At 37.1% G+C, this 18,059-nt stretch overlaps 1 long non-coding RNA gene across 2 annotated transcripts in view; it reads right to left on the minus strand.

Moving 5' to 3' along the window:
* LOC132597201 (uncharacterized) overlaps nt 1-18,059 on the minus strand; it is a 173,686-nt gene that overhangs the window by 90,877 nt on the left and 64,750 nt on the right. The window contains exons 1-2 of one of the 2 annotated variants that reach the window (XR_009563617.1): nt 7,010-7,140; nt 766-827 (exon numbers count right to left, since the gene is read on the minus strand). This is a non-coding gene — a long non-coding RNA (uncharacterized lncRNA). Of the gene's footprint in view, nt 1-765; nt 828-7,009; nt 7,141-18,059 lie in introns of those variants that run through there. The other variant, XR_009563616.1, reaches the window with a different exon arrangement.

The raw sequence follows: 18,059 nt of genomic DNA on the forward strand, positions 1-18,059 counted from the left end.
TTAGGAAGGTCAGCCAAGTTCTGGATCTCACACTTCCTTGCCATCTCTGGAATAGATCCTTTTAGCAACCTGAGAACAGAGGGCTGTGCCCAGTGATCCTCTACCACTCTGTAGCAAAAGATTTCTCCTGCATCAAAACCATCCATGTCTAAAAACTTTGGTCAAGTCTGAGTGTGAAAAGTATCAAACTACAAGAATGGGCAGTGAAAGGAGCTGCTGACCGCAGGAGACAACTTAAGTGCATCCATTCATTCAACAAATACTTATGGAATACCTACAAGATATCTGGCTCTGGGTGCTTATACACATCATTAAAATATGAAGGAGGGGACTTCCCTGGTAGTCCAGTGGGTAAGACTCCATACTCCCAATGCAGGGGGCCCGGGTTCAATCCCTGGTCGGGGAACTAGATCCTGCACGCATGCCGCAACTAAGAAGCCCTCATGCTGCAACTAAAAAGTCCCGCATGCCATAACGAAGATCCCACGTGCTGCAGCTAAGACCCAGCACAGCTAAAATAAATAAATAAATAAATAAATAAAATATGAAGGAAAAATGTAGTATTTAATTCTGAATATAGGACAGAAAATATTCACATAATTTATTTACAGTAAGAACAAAGAAAATAATTTACTCCAACCCCCTTATTAAGAATATCAAATAGCTTAGACTACCAAAAGTGACTTACTCCAAGTCAATAAGTGGTTAGGGTCAAAGCCAGATCTTAGAATTCAAATTATCTTATTCTTTGCTAATCCATCTTACCCAAAGGTTCCATGAAGACATTTTCATCACTTTTGCCTTGCTGAAATTTTCAATCCTCTTCCCTGAAAGAAATTGTGAAAAATGTTTCTCAGTGAAGAAGTAGTTTTTATCTTTCTTATTATTATATCCCATGATTGTTAGTTCTTCACTATCTAATATTTATTCTTCAATGAAGTGACCTTGAGTAACTAGGTAAACATCTACAATGCTTCACAAACTATTACAATGGCTCAAATAATGGTATAAATATTAAAGCTGTGCTGTTCATCAAGATAGCCACTGGCCACATCTGGCTAATTGAGTTAAATTTTGAATTGAAATTACCTAAAATTAATTATTCAGTTCCTCAGTTGCACTAACTGCATTTCACATGTTCAATAGCCACAGGTAGCCAGTGGCTACCATTTTGAACAGTGAGGATATACATTTCCGTCATTGTAAAAGTTCTATTTTAAAGTATTGTATTAAAGCAATGAACCCACTTTTCACCCTGCATTGTAAAGAATGAATTAACTTACAAAAATGCATTTTTTTCCAACACATTCTGCCTTGAGTAATAAGATATTTGCATAAGGATGAGCAGGAAGAGGGATTTTACTGAGAAGCAGTACAAGGGAAATACAATCATCTCGTGTTTTCCTACTTCCCTACTTGCAAAACTGAATGTTTAAATGGCATTCTTTGAATGCCACAGATGCTGAAAATCTTCCTCTTCATATAACCAGAGTTTGAAAGCTTTTCCATAAGTCCTGTGAAATGATTTATGGAGAAACAGCATTACCGTTCACTATGGTACTCACTCTCTTGCACATATATTAAATATAAAACAAATAAATAATATATACTAAAGAAAACACATATGATTATTTAGGAAGAAAAGTTGTTTCCAAATGGATATTTAAATGAAAAACCATAAGAGAAAAGATAATATTTTTGACTATGAATATTAAATTGGGCACATCCTTCTTCCAAAAGTAGAGAATTTTGTAGAAAATCATGGAAGCATAAAAATATTTTTATGTAATAACATTTATAGTAGTAAAAAGTTTAGAAAACCTAAATGGCCATCAATACAATATTAACAAAACAAAATAGTCACTTCCATACAAAGTCATATTATATAGACATAAAAGAGAATGACCAGAACAACTGAAAATGCAGTCTTCTCCCAGGAAGGAGCAGTGTGATTTCACATAACGGAAATAAAAAGTGTGCATATACAAAAAATAAATAAACAAAAAGGAAAGATAACCCTAAAGTACTAATGTTGGTTACTCTGGTCAATAGTATTTAATATTTTGGGTGTTTGCTATTCTCTATTTCTCTCTCTCTTTGTCTCTGTCTCTGTCTCATTCTCTCTCCTTACCTGTCTTTGCTAATTGTTTTTTTGATATTGAATATGTACTACTATTATAATGTAAAATGTATAATATATTTTAAAATAAAAAACTATTTCTCTAACTGGATATCATTTTAGTACAGAGTTCAAACAACAAATACATGAATGTATAAACAAACAAATACAAAAATAAATATAGCTAACTTCCCCAACACACTTAAAATATAGTTTTGGGACATCTCTAGAAAATGAAACAGAGTTTACTTTTGAGTATATTGTAAGAAACGAGTCTATAAGGAATCAAGTTTTACCTAGTTACTAGCCTTGATTAATAGTATAAAAGCGACAATGAAAAGAGCAAGAGGAGTTTAGAAATAAAAAATAGAACTGAGGAGATATATATATATATATATTCATACTGTGGCACTGTGTCCTGATAGTTATAGGACTATTCCCAAAGTTTGAGTTTTAATTGGATTTTTAAAACCTTGAAAGGTGAAACAAACAAATCAATAATGCTAAACAAAGCAGTTTATTAGTCTGGTTACCAGCTTTATGTATCTTTATTTTTTTCAAATATTTACTGTGCACGTTGCAGGCAATAAGTGAATTTTCTAAAAGAACAACTTTTAAAAGAAACTCAAAGATTGTAAGTTTTTCTTTCCTTTTCCTCTGAACCTTAATGAGATCAGGTTCACATAGGTATTACAAACTGGGGAGGGAAGAAAGAAGAATAGATGAAGGGGGTGGTGATGGGAGAAAAAGTTCTAAACCATTTCAGTGGAGTAAAGATCAATTTCATTTTAATATAATTTTTAATGGTTGTTCAAACTCCTATAATGCACCCACACACAAAAGGCTTCAGTTAATGTGTGTGTATTTTGAGCAGTTCCCCTCTTCGACCCTCCAGTTTAATTTCCGTCCTTCAAATGAGATGAATGGAGCGTGAAGCAGGTCATATCTCAATGCTGACACATGCGTTGCAGATAGAACACACAGCCTGGAGAAGCAGCCAGTGTGGAGATTAAATCAAAGCAGCTCTGAATAGATGGGAGGTCAGCCAGGGCCAGCTTTGACATTTGATAGGACCTTGTGATCAATCAGACCTTTCTTCACTCTTCCAGTCTTCCTTATGACAGTGGCCTTAAAAAACAGATGGGATATGTTACAAAGTGCAGGAGAAGCACTAGATTGTGAAAGGAGATAGGTGTCAATACTATCAAAGGGACAACTGTTATTTGAAGCAGCCAGCAAATCAGAAGGCCCTGCTTTGCTGAAATTGCTATGTTAAAGTATGCCTTTCATCATGTGAAATCCGAGCCTTGAGAACGATGAGATAATTTTTAAACTGCTTTTTAAAATTTCTTACCTCCTATACATTACACTGTAAACTTTGAACTTTCCTGATATCCTAAGGTTAAATTTTAGCCAGTCTTCACTCTGTGAATAAGCTGTGTTTCCAGCAAAGCCAAGCTTGGTCTTTGCTCTATTTGTTTGTTTCTTTGTCTTCTGGGGAACACACACACACACACACACACACACATAAAACCAACACATGATAACCTTTGGAAGAAAGGAATCAGAGGGTATTAATGTGGAGCACTCACTGGGTGGGGACCTGAGCATAGTTTCAGGAAATCCCAGTCGTGTCGCCAAGAGGGTCATGAAAAATGAATGGCCCTGGAGGAGCACTGTGACAGACTGTTTTAGTGAGTGGTAATAGGCCATCTCTAGGATGAAAGGCCATGTTTTACAATTGTACAGGCTACCGGCTATCACACCATTCATTATGCCTGCCTGATTTAAGGGAGATGCCTTTTATGGGGGTGACATGGGAGCAAATTATTTTCAGGAGTACCACAGCTCTCTCTTCTCCTCCTCCACCTACCTCTCCATCAGGACCACCGTCATCCCAGCCGCATAAATACGCTCTCATATTTACACAAGCACATCCTCTGAATTTCTCCCGTCATAGAGCATTTCATACTCATAGTTAACCTCTCCAAAATGTGTCACCTCAGGGTATAGTGGGATGGGAAAGCTGTAATGTGGGAGCGTGGCCTAAGGAGGGTTGAGATACGGAGGAATAGCACAGATTCACTCCGCTACCTCTCCTTATGAGATGTCTTGTTGGGAGACTGCGAGCCAAGGTCATCTGGCCTTAGAGACAACTATCGAGCTAATCTGCAAAGTGAGTTTCCAAAGTCAGATTTTTACTTGACATGTACTCCAACTTCACAGAAAAGATAGCATTTGGGTCCCGTTTTGTTTCTTGGTTGCAGTGGTTTGTCATTAGCTAAATATGCAAAATTACTCAAACTCTGGACAGGTTCTGATGAGAAACCAATTGCATAAAATTTTCTCTAAGTTACTTTCCAACACTAATACTTTGTGATTGAAATTCTAAGATAGAAGTATAATACAACCAAAAATTTCTATCAGCAGATTAGATATTCTGGTAAAAATAACTCCATAGAACTTGTTGATGCGCTAATTCAATAGCAACATGCAAAATTCCATTTCAAAAAAAAAGAATATTTAAATCTATTCAGAAGAGTTATCATTAGAGTAATTTGTTTATGATATATGATTTAGGTCCCTTAAGGTGTTAAGTGAAAAAAAAAAACTTTATATTTCACACTAGACTGTTGAGGAAAAGATACATATAACATACTTAGATTTTAACAAAGTTAATTCAGCTGCTTTCTTAATACAGCTGCAGTACAATCAGTAGTTAAAATATGGTATCTACAACAGTGCTTTCATCGTCTGTGTCACAGGGTTTTCTGAAGAGATGGTATAGTTACTCTGATAAAATTTTCCAGAGAGAATCATAACATAACCGAGAGACCTTTGGATTATGAAATGCACTTGTGTTTATGTATATATTTAATCTATGCAAATTGTGCCCTGATTCTGGCCCCTAAGAGCTCAGATGTTTGTGAGAATTTAGAGATTATTTACAGAGAGCATTTTTTGGGAATAATTTTATCATTGAAATGTGACACAAATCTTCCAAAATGGTAATTCTCTCTAGCAAGGTAATCCTTCAAGAGGTTTTTATGTCTCAGAGAAAACTGTGTGTAATCAGAAGACTCCATAAAATACATGTTGGTTTGAATCATTCTCTATAATTCCATTTAAATATTGCCAGCTCCAGACACAGTCGAAATTGCCCTGTATCTCATGCACATCTGATAAAGAAGTCAGAAAAAGTTGGCAATTGGCAGTTGAGTAGCTAAAAGAGGAAGGAACAAAAGCTTTGCTGTTGTTTCCCAATTAACTTTCTTTTCAAGTGAAATTTTGAAAAGAAAAAATAAGAAAACTGGAAATGACCTAAAAATTCTGGTGTGATAAGATAAACTTTGGCCTGACCATCACCCTGTTACTGAATACATAGTCTGAGTATGAGAAAGTGGACCAAAAAAACACAGACTGTATTTTCCAACAATTATTTTTAAAACTTATGCTAAAACTTAAAAGTGAGTGATATAAGGGATTCAACTGTAAAGACATTAAGTTTGTTGGAAAATTACAGGAAAAAGCAAATAAAAAAGTTAAGACTCTTAACCAAAATTCCATTTTTAAAAATGGAACTAATACCACATTCTTAAAAAAGATCTGCTTTCTCAAATAGAACAAAGACAGTTGTTAATATTGAGTCCATTGTATTTTATATTTTACTTGTCTTTTAAAAATAACAAACATGTAAGCCAATGGCATTTGTGAGAAAGACCCCAGATGCATAAGGTATGTCATAAATGCTCTAGCACATAACAGTTTAAAATACATGCCAGCTCCCTGTCCCCTTGTGAGAAACAGAGAGGTGAGAGTCTTGGTTATAGACATAACATGGGGTTTTTGTTGTATTAGACCAAATGTCGCTGTAAACCCTGAGATGGAGCCCTTGGGATCATGTGCTCCTGATACTAAAAATCAATATAACTGTCCAGTTCAAATATCTCCCACATTCTGGACATTTAAGATCAGCCAAAGTTTTCTTAGGGGTAAAGGCTGTAACCTGGTGACAGAGTTTATTTCAGCTTGGGTAATCACTCCTCCCTTCAAAAACATCATGGGCTCAGATTTGGCAAAGGGGCCTATCTGGATTCAAAACCCATCTCGGGCTGCATCCATATAGACACTGAAAGGGCTAACCCTCGTTCCGTTTCATCAGCATTGTGCCATTAAGAGAATCCACCCTATTTATCTACACTGTTTATTAGCCTGTTTATGCAAAGAGGCACAGGAGATTTTTGCCTGGAGTGATTAAGAGTTCAGGCCTTGCAGACAAGGCAAGCCTGAGCTCAAATTTCAGATCCACCTCCTACCAATGTGTGACATTGGGCAAATCTCCCTAAAGTAGGAGTAATAGTGATATCTACTCCAAAGGGTAGTTATGACAATTATCTAAAATGATTATATAAAGCAATTTTCACAGTTTTGGGTACAGATAAAGCATAACATAAAGGTTAGCTATTGTTAAATATTAATCCAACCTATTTTACCTTTGAGCATTCTAACCTGGAAGAATTCCAAGGACACAAGGGAACATCATGCCCTAATGGACTTTTTAGCTATCATTTTATAATTAAAGGAATTAATTAATCGAAATATAAAGCAAGATAGTGGAGAGGTAGGAGACCAGACTTGAAGTTGGTAGACTTCAAATGGTAACTAAAGGATTCATTAACAATGACATCTTATTAAATGGATTGGAATTGCCTCTTCATAAAATATTGCATAAGAGCAATTAGAACATTTTAGTACAGTTTGTCTTTTAGAACACAAATGTATTTTAATCCATTTCTGCATAATAAATTATCCTAACATTTACAGGCTAAAAACTATGAAACATTTATTATCCAACAGGTCTTACAGATCAGGAATCCAGGATCAGGTTACCTGGCTAGATTTGACTTAGATTCTCTTATGCAGTACATTCAGTTTCGGCTGGGGCTGCACTCATCTCAAGCATTGACTGGGAGGATCCAGGCTTATTCACAAGGCTGTTGGCAGGCCTCAGAAGGTCTACTTTCAAGCTCACTCCCATGGAACTCCCCTCAGGACTGCCTCCTGAATTGGCAGCTGGCTTCCCCCAGAGTGAGTCATTCGAAAGACTGAGAGAGCCTGTAGATGGAAATCACGGTCTTTTATAATCTCACCTCAGAACTGAGATCCTATCACTTCTGCTGTATTCTACCTGTTAGAAGTGAGTCAAAAAGCCCAGACCACACGTAATAGGTAGAGATTACATAAGAAAGTGATCCCGGGAAGCAGGGATCACTGGGGGGCCACCTTAGACACTACCTATAGTCTCTCCTCTGGCTTCCAATGGTTTATATCTCTCTGAAATGCAAAATATACTCACTGTCCCCAAAGACCTCAAAATTCTTATCCCACCTCAACATCAGCTCAAAGCCCTGAATCTCATCATCTAAATGAAGTCCAAGTATGGATGAACTTCCTCAAGTGTAATCCCTTGGTATAGTTCCTTGAGACTTGTAGACCTGTGAAACCAAAGAAACAATCTGCCCCCCATGCCCCACACACTCACCCAGCATGCAATGGTGGGACAGGCATGGAATAACCGCTATAGACAGTCCTGTTCAAAGCGGTGGGTGGGAGACACAGAGGAATTAACTAGTCCATGGCAATTCTGAAATTCAGCCAGGCAAATGTTGGGAGATCCTTGATTAGGTCTCATATCTGAAATAATTCTTCATTTTCTCCACTCTGTCCTCTGGGCTCCTGGTTCCACCCTCTTCTGAGTCATCTCTCCACTCTCATAAAAGGTAGCACATGTTAAAATTCTAGTGATTCAAAGGACAGTCTCTCCTCTTTGCATGCTGTCTCTTCCCCCTCAGTCCAAGCTGGTGATGTTTCTGCCTATATTTTTTTTGAGAACTTTGTGAGTCTCCTGTGTAACTTCTTGCTGTCAAATTCAATAGACAAAAACCATACCCGCAAACCTCTTCTGGATAAATCCCTCCCTTTCTAGGCCTTCTGCTAAGTCGACTGAAGGGCAATGTCCTGAAACTTCCTAGAAGTCCTATTGTTTGAGAGACTCCTTGGCACACTCTTAATCTCTTTAAAGGGCCTTTAGTCTGATGGAAGGTTCTCTGAGGCACTACCTTAGATCTTTTCAAGATCTTAACAGAAGATTCTGTGGCTACACCCTGGACTTTATCTCTTACTTCATACAATGTTCTCCTAGTGCTGCCCAGAGAACATTTTTTTTTCGATTTTAGCATCCTGGACCTTTTGAAGAGTCTGAGAGCTTTCAAACCATCATGGCGTGGCTTCTCTTTCTTTAAGAGTCCTTCCCTGAGTTTCTCTCCCTCTCTTTCATCTCATACTTTACTTCAAGCAGCAAGAAGAAACCAGGCGTTACCTAAACACTTAGCTTGGAAATATCCTTAGATAGATCCCCAGTTCATTCAGTATATTTCCTACTTTCTATATTACCACAGGCAAAAGTATTGCTAAATGTCTGCCCTTTACTACAGCTTCCAATAAGATTTTTCTCCCATTCTTTTAGGTCTTCACTACCAGCCTCTACAAAATTCAAAATTGTACGAATAGTACATTCAAAGCATTTGAAGTTTTCATCAACACTCTCCTCAAAATTCTTACAGTGTTTCCAACTTCTACACACTGCCTGGTTCCGAAGCCACTCCCACATTTTAACTTTTGTTGTGACCACTTGCAGATGCCAAAATCTATATCAGTCGGGGTTAGAGTTCACGTAGCATTTATACAAAGAGAACCATTAGAATAGATAGATTGATAGGTTAGATAGCTGATAGATCAATAGATAAATGATAGATAGATACATAGACAGATAGATAGGTTTTTTTTTTAAATAAGATTTGACATCATACAATTCTGGGAGATGTTTAATAAGCCTCCAGAAGGCTGTTGTCTTTAGTTTGACGCTGAAGCTTGAAGTCCAATGTAAGCAGTTGGAAACGGAAGAGTGATGTAAAGCGGATCAGATAAAAGAGAAGTTGAAATTCACAAGCATGACTTGAGCCCATGAAAACAAACTATTAGAAACTGTGTGTGTGGTTTTTTGTTTTTGTTTTGTTTTTTGAGAAACTGTGTGTTCTTATTGCCTGTGACCTTAGTGGTGTGAGTGTCTTGAAGCAGCCAGGGGTCCCTGGTCATGAATCTAAAAATATGCACCTGGCCCAGGAGTCAGCAAAGCTAAAGTAAGATCCATTAGAAGGTAGAGCAGTTGCAGACATGGCTACTGTCTCCTTCACACCAATGAAGAAGCCAGCAGAGAAGCAATACAGGTACTAGATATAAAAGAGGTGTTGCTACAGTTCCACCCCCCAGATCTCCCAAAGATTCTGTCTCATGGCCCGTCCTCATCAAAAACATACAGAAAAGGAAATTTTGAGGAATGTGGTTCAAGGGAGTCAAACTGATACATTAAAAAGCCACCACAATAAGCTCCTTTAATAGTGTATGTATGTACTTTTAAAGAAACTTTAATCTATTTTATCTATTCAACAAATGCCAAGAAATATTCTGCGTGCTAGGAGTACAAAAATGAACAAAGCAGACAAAAATTCCTGTTTTCTTGGAGTTGATTCCCCATTTCAGGAATATTGACAACAATCAAAACATAGTGAATAAGTAAATTATATAGTACCTGAGAAGGTGAAAAGTGCTATAAAAAAATCCAGATAAGGAGATTGGGACTGTAGACTAAGGAAGGATTCCATAGGCCTCAATGAGAAGGCAAATTTATACAAAGACTTAAGGGAGATGAGAAAGTTGCATGTATTAACCATGCAGATATTTGAAGAGAATTTCCTTAGTACTTAGAAAATGGTATATAGTCCACAAATGAAGGGATCAAAGAGTATATAACTGAATAAATGAATGAATAAAACCGAGCCAAATATAATGGGAAGAAATAAGACAATGTAGGAGCATTGTCTCCCCACAAGCTTTTCAGATGAGTTGCATTGAGGAAATATTTCTGTTTCCTGTAGTTAGGATATTTGCTGGCAAACATCCTGGACAATTTAAAAATCAAATTCATTGCAATAGTGTGAGGTAGCTGATGGAATCAAAGAAACTGATTAGCCAGGCCTTGGAAAGAAGAAATCAGGACAGCTCACATAGTGCAGGTAAAGAGGATTAATGGATCAGTGAGGATTCTCTTCAGAGTACCATTAACAAAATGAATCAAGGACCATGTTTCATTTTTGTGTCATTCCACTCAAGACTCAAATTCATGGGGGATTATCTCACTGTTCAAGCCTGGTCACATGTCTATAGACTAGTGGGAAGAAAGGCAGGACAGCTGGACTAACAGTGCCACCAAGATCACTTGGAACAAGGGTCATTAATTCTTCAAAGGAAAAGCATGTGTTACTAAATGAAGCAGGAAGGGATATTGGGCAGGTAAAAGCAATAGACAACCACCACCACTATCAAAACTCTTTGTAACTGGCTGATGATCTACTATATGTACATAATAGGTAACGAGACTCCAAAGAAGGTATAGATCCCAAAGGTTTTGGTGATTTAAAGATTTAAAGACAAAGCCAAGTATGAGATTTTTCTACTCTGTCCCCAGCCCTAGGGCCATCTTCTATTTCAAGGGTGGCTCATGCTTTGCCTACTTGGCAATGGTGCATAGAAACAAGTAGTGGAAGGAATGGAAGGGAAGAAATGTCTTGAACTAAATAGGATGATTAGAAACACCTATTGCCTATAGATATGACCTTGGGTGATGAATTATCATTCTGAGACCACATAAAAAGCCAGGAGCATTGCAAATGGGATAAACAGATAAACATTCAGACACTGGGGCTGTCTTGACTGTAGAAAACATTACTTGTTTCTTCTCAGCCTATTTGTCAATGTCTTCTTATTCTATTGCTAACATTTCACTGACGGGTATATTTAAAAAATATTAATTCAGAACATGAATCTTTCCTTTCTTCTCTAAAATGTCTTTGGCTATGTGATACTTTCACACAAAGGAGCTTATTTTTGGCACTCAAAAAATTCCTTTTCTTCCTGCTGGCAAGAAGAATTCACCCACTACCTGCTAGTGCAAAATACTTATTTTGCTTAAGAAAAGGAAAAAAAGGAGGCTCCTCCAAATGATACAGAAAAAAAAAAAGATATTAAATTTTAAAAAGGACAAAATGACTCCTCTTTGAACATTTTCCAGAACAACACACTGCTGCCTGTGTATTGTTCCAGAGGCTAATAGTTATATAAATGCCTCTCGAACAGCATCTATTTCATAGCATCATTGTCTTTCCCACAAAAGGAGTAGGCAATGGAATAATGACTCACTTTTTAACACACCCTTATTGATATCCAGAGCTCATCAAAGGAGAGATTACTGCATTATTTTTTCAATTTTCTTTCCTCGTTTTCTTCTTATTGTTCATTTTTTTGTCTTTATTATGTTCTTCTTTGATGTGTGCATAGGACCCCTATGTTCACACTGGTGTTGTAAGGAGAAATTAGACTAAGAATCAAAAGGTTCGAAATCCCTTTGGTCTAGTAGTTTACTAGGTACTCTGAGGCTGATATTTTCTTTAAAGAGAGGGAGAAAAGTGGAGACTTTGTAAACAAGACTTGTGGAATTTGATGCTCAAATGGATATTATGGGGATTAGACTAAAAGGTCACTTTTTAAAATTCTTGGTTGCTTGGTAATTTAGATCATATCACACTTTGTTAGGAAACTATAAAGTTAATTATATGATAAAAAATAAACTTGATTATCAAAAAATCAACATGGTGGAGTAGGAGACGTGGTACTCACCACTCACCATGAATACATCAAAAATACATCTACATGTGGAACAATTCTCACTAAAAAACTAACTGGAAACTGGAGGAAAGACTTCTGTACAACCAAGGCTGTAAGAAAGATCCACATGGAATCAGGTGGGAAGGGAAGAGAAGCAATCAGGTTGGGACCTGTGCTCCTGGAAGATGACACAGTAAAAGGGAGATTACATGGGTGGAGATCTACTCTGGGGAGTAAGCTATTCCAGCCACATATTAGGCACCACAGCCCTGGGGTCTGACAAAGGGAAGTCACTTGGCTGGTTGGTGGGACACTGGGACTGACAGGAGGGCTGTGTGAAGCCTGGACTGTGCTTAGGAGGATCACACAAACACTTGCTTATTCCAGAAGCAGGGTGAAAAAGGTGGATTGAGAATGCACAGGTGGCTACTGGTTTACTGCGATGGCCCTGGTGCACACTCCAGCCTGAGCCAAGCAAAAGCTCCAGCCCCTCTTACTTCACACTGCAGCTCCCCACTGGAGCAAGGGCTGCCAGGGCCAAAGAAAGAGCTCAGCGGTGAAACACAGAGGGGACTCAGATAAGAAGTGACAGCAGAGCACAGCAGGGGCAGCCATTACTGGCACTTACACAGGCAGTGCATCAGTAGCAGTCCTGATCTCTGATGACAGCTGGACCACCACATCCCATGACCTGACACATGCAAAGAGCCCATACGGGACCCACCTGCCCTGAAACATGGCTCCACAACAGGGCAGGAGTGGCAGAGGCTGAGGGGCATGATTGGCAGTGAGAGACAAAAGAGACTCAGGCCCAAAACTGCCTCTGAGCAAGGCAGAGACAACCATTACTGGTATTTGCACAGGAAGCACATCAACAGCAGCGCAGACCTCTGTCTGTGCCAGGTTTCCACAGTCTGCACCCCTTTACAAGTTGAGGGCATGCACATGCCACTCTTGCTCCAGCACTGCTTCCCTCTGGGGCAAGGGTGTCAGTGCTGGAAGAGGGGAGAGCACACACTTAAAGCAAACAGAGCCAACTTGGACCCAACCCTCGGGGTTTCAGCTCCAGCAACTTTGGATCAGATCCCAACTCCCACAGGGCAGTGACAGCCACTGAGCAGAGGGGAAGCCCCACCTCAAACTGGGTTTGGACCTAGTTCCTCCATCTCAACCCCACCTCCTACCAAGGTGAGAGCTGCCAGCACACCTTAAAGAAAGAAATGAATTGTGTTCATGTCAAATCCAACTCTCCCAACAAAGGTATTAGGCACATGCAGACTGAATAGGGACACTCCCACATAAGGACACCCTTTCAAAACAGCAATAGGTAACTGTTTCACCTAAATTCATAGAGATAAAGTTAAGCAAAATGAGAAGATAGAGGAACTGGTCTCACTTGAAAGAGCAATAAAAAAAAAAAAACGCTGAATAATAAATAATGAAACAGAAATAAACAATTTACTAAATAAAGAATTTAAAGTATTAGTAATAAGAATTAACTGAACTTAGGAAAAGAATAGATGATGAACACAGTGAGAATTTTAACAAGGAACTAGAAAATGTAAAGAAGAACCAGTCAGAACTGAAGAATATAATAACTCAAATGAAAAACATGCTAGTAGGAATTAACAGCAGACTAGGTGATGCAGAAGAACACATAAGTGATCTGGAATATAGAATAATGGAAATCATCCAGTCAGAACGTAAAAAGCAAAGCAAATTTTAAAAAATGAGAACAGCTTAAGAGATCTCTGGGATAACATCAAGCATACTAACATTCACATTATAGGGGTCCCAGATGAAGGAAGAGGATAAAAAGTGTATTTAATGAAATTATAGCTGAAACTTCCCAAACATGAAGAAGGCAACAGATATCCAGGTACAGGAATCACAGAGGATGCCTAACAAGATGAACCAAAACAGATCCAGACCAAAACATAACCTAATTAAAATGGCAAAAGTTAAAGATAAAGAGAGAATTCTACAGGTAGCAAGAGAAAAACAAAGAGTCATATACAAGGAACTCCCATAAGGCTATCAGCTGACTTTTCTGCAGAAACTTTACAGGCCAGAAGGAAGTACAAAATATATTCAACAAGATGAAAGGAAAAAACCTACAAACTAGGATACTCTACCCAGTGAGACCATCATTAGAACTGAAGGAGAGATAAAGAACTTCTCACACAAGCAAAACTAAAAGAGCTCATCAATACTAAACCTACCCTAAAAGATATGTTAAAGTGTCTTCTCTAACTGGAAAAGAAAGGGCTATAGAAGAAGTAAGAATTTATAGGAAAGGAAAAATTTGACTAGGAAAGACAAATATATAGTAAGGACTGAGGATTAACTACTTAAATAAACTAGTATGAAAATTAAAACACAAAAAATTGTAAAAGCAACTATAACTACAATAAACAGTGAAAGGATAAACAGGAAAATGTAAAATATGATATCAAAACCACAAAATGTGGGGGAGGCAGTGAACACATAGGTCTTTTAGAACGTGTTTGAAATTAAACAACTACCAGCTTAAAACAAGTAGTTATAGTTGTAGGTCAACATATAGGAGCTTCATGGTAACCACAAATCTAAAACCTACAATAGATATACAAAAACTAGAAAGAAAGGAACACAAGCATATTACCAAAGAATATCATCAAACCACAAGGAAAGAAACAAAAAGAAGAAGAAACAAACAGAGAAGAGCTACATAAATAACTGGAAAACAAGTAATAAAATGGCAATAAGTACATACTTATCAATATTATTTAAATGTCAAAGGACTAAATGATCAAATCAAAAGACAAACAGTGGCTGAATGGATTGAAAAAAAGAGAGAGAGACCCATCTATATGCTGATTACAAGAGACTCACTTCATAGCTAAGAAAGATACAGACTGATAGTGAGGAGATGGAAAAGATATTATATGCAAATGTAAATGACAAGGAAGCAGGGTTAGTAATACTCAAATCAAACAATGTAGACTTTAAAGGAAGTCTACAAAAAAAGACAAAGAAGGGTATTATATAATGATAAAAGGATCAATACAAAAAGAGGATATTACATTCATTAACTCATATGCACCCAATACAGGAGCACCTATATATATAAAGCAAATATTATCTGACATGATGGGAGAAATTAACAACAGTGTAATAATAGTTGGTGACTTTAACATCCCACTTACATCAATGGACGATCATCCACACAGAAAATCAATAAGGCAACAATGGTCTTAAATGACACAATAGATGATTGGACTTAATAGATATCTAGTGGACATTCTGTCCCAAAACAGCAAAATACAAATTATTTTCAAGTACACATGTAAGCTTCTCCAGGATAGATCACATTCTAGGCCACACAATAAGTCTTAACAAATTTAAGAGGACAGAAATTATATCAAGCATTTTTTCTGACCAACAGTATGAAACTAGAACAGTATGAAACTAGAAATCAATTACAGAAAGAAAAATGGGAAATATGTGAAGACTAAACATGTGAAGACTAAACAACATGCTACTACAAATACCAATGGGTCAATGAAGAAATCAAAGAGGAATTCAGAAAACACCTCAAGACAAATTAAAATGGAAACACAACTTTCCAAAATCTGTGGGATACAGCAAAAGCAGTTCTAAGAGGGAAGTTTATAGCAATACAGGCCTTCCTCAAGAAACAAGAAAAATCTCAACCTAACTTACCACGTAAAGAAATTAGAAAAGAAGAACAAACAAAGCCCACGTTCATCAGAAGAAAGGTAATAATAAAGATCAGAGTGGAAATAAATGAAATAGACACCAAAAAATGGAAAAGATCAATGAAACCAACAGCTTTTTTTTTTTTAAAGATAAACAAAATTGACAAACTTTTGGCCAGGTTCAAGGAGAAGAGAGCAGACCCAAATAAACAAAATAAAAAATGAAAGAGGAGAAATAACAACCAATACCGTAGAGAAACAAAAAATCATGAGAGACTACTATGAACAGTTACATGCCAACAAATTGGACAACCAAGAAGAAATGGAAAAATTTCTAGAAACATACAATTTTTAAGACTGAATCAGAAAGAAACAAACAATCTGAACAGACCAATCACTAGTAGTGAAATTGAATTTGTAATTTAAAAACTCTCAGGAAACAAAATCCAGGACTGGATAGCTTCACAGGGGAATTCTACTAAACATATAAAGAAAAGCTAATACCTATCCTTCTCAAACAATACGAAAAAATTGAAGAGGAGGGAGCACTCCCAAATTTGTTCTATGAGGCCTCCATTACCCTGGTACCAAAACCAGACAAAGATACTATAAAAAAAAAAAAAGAAAAAAGAAAAATTATAAGCCTATACCTTTGATGAATATAGGTGCAAAACTCCTTAACAAAATATTAGCAAACCAAATCCATCAATATATAAAAAGGATCATACACCGTGACCAGTGAGATTGAGTCTAGGGATGAAAGTTTGGTTCAATATTCTCAAATCAATCAGTGTGATACACCATATTAACAAATTGAAAAATAAAACCCTATGATCATCTCAATAGATGCAGAAAAAGCATTTGACAAAATTCAACAACGATCATGATAAGAAACTCTCACCAGAGTGGGCATAAAAGGACCATATCTCAACATAATAAAGGACTCTGATGACAAACCCACAGCTAACATCATACTCAATGGTGAAAAGCTGAAATCTGTTCCTCTAAAATCAGGAACAAGGATGCCCACTCTTGCCACTTCTATTTAATATAGTACTGGAAGTCCTAGCCACAGCAATAAGACAAGAGAAAGAAAATGCATCCAGATTGGGAAAGAAGAAGTAAAACTGTCACTGTTTGCAGATGACATGACACTATACATAGAAAATTCTAAAGTCTCCACAAAAAAATTATTAGAACTAATAAATGAATTCAGCAAAGTTGCAGGATACAAGATTAATATACAGACATCTGTTGTTTTTCTATATACTAAAATTGGACTATCAAAAAGAAAAAGCAAAAAACCAATCCTGTTTAAAATGGCACCAAAAAGAATAAAATACCTAGGAATAAGCTTACCCAAGGATGTAAAAGACCTGTAATTTGAAAACTATACAACATTGATGAAGGAAACTGAAGATGGTACAAAAATGGAAAGATAGCCTATGCTCTTGGATTGGAAGAATTAATACCCAAAATACCCATGACATTTTCCTCACAACTGGAACAAAGAATCCTAAAATTTATATGGAACCACAAAAGACTCTAAATAGCCAAATGATTCTTGAGAAAAAAGAACAAAGCTGGAGTTATCATGACCCCTGACTTCAGACTATACTACGAAACTGCAGTAATCTAAACAGTATGATACTGGCACAAAAACAGACACATAAATCAATGGAACAGAATAGAGAAACCAGAAATAAACTCAAACTCCTATGGTCAATTAATCTACAACAAAGGAGGCAAGAATATACAATGGAGAAGGACAGTCTCTTCAATAAGTGGTACTGAGAAAACTGGACAGCTACATGTAAAAGAATGAGATTAAAACATTTCCTCACACCATATACAAAAATAAACTCAAAATGAATTAAATACCATTTTGTAAGACCTGAAACCATGAAACTCCTAAAACAGAACACAGATAGAACATTCTTTTTTTTTTTTTTTTTTTTTTTGCGGTACGCGGGCCTCTCACTGTTGTGGCCTCTCCCATTGCGGAGCACAGGCTCCAGACGCGCAGGCTCAGTGGCCATGGCTCACAGGCCCAGCCACTCCGCGGCATGTGGGATCTTCCCGGACTGGGGCATGAACCCGTGTCCCCTGCATCAGCAGGTGGACTCTTAACCACTGCGCCACCAGCAAAGCCCGGTAGAACATTCTTTGATATAAACTGTAGCAATATCTTTGGATCTGTCTCCAAAGCAATAGAAATAAAAGCAAAAAATAAACAAATGAGATCTAATTAAATTTAAAGCTTTTGCACAGCATAGGGAGCCACCAACAAAACAACCTACAAAATGGGAGAAAATATTTGCAAATGATATGACCTACAAGGGGTTAATATCCAAAAAATAAAAACAGCTCGTACAACTCAATATCAGAAAGAAAAAAAAAGAAAATTATAAAATGGGCAGAAGATCAGAATAAACATTTTTCCAAAGAAGACATACAGA

The sequence above is a fragment of the Globicephala melas genome, chromosome 4, assembly GCF_963455315.2.
Source record: "Globicephala melas chromosome 4, mGloMel1.2, whole genome shotgun sequence".
NCBI classification, from domain to species: Eukaryota; Metazoa; Chordata; class Mammalia; order Artiodactyla; family Delphinidae; genus Globicephala; species Globicephala melas.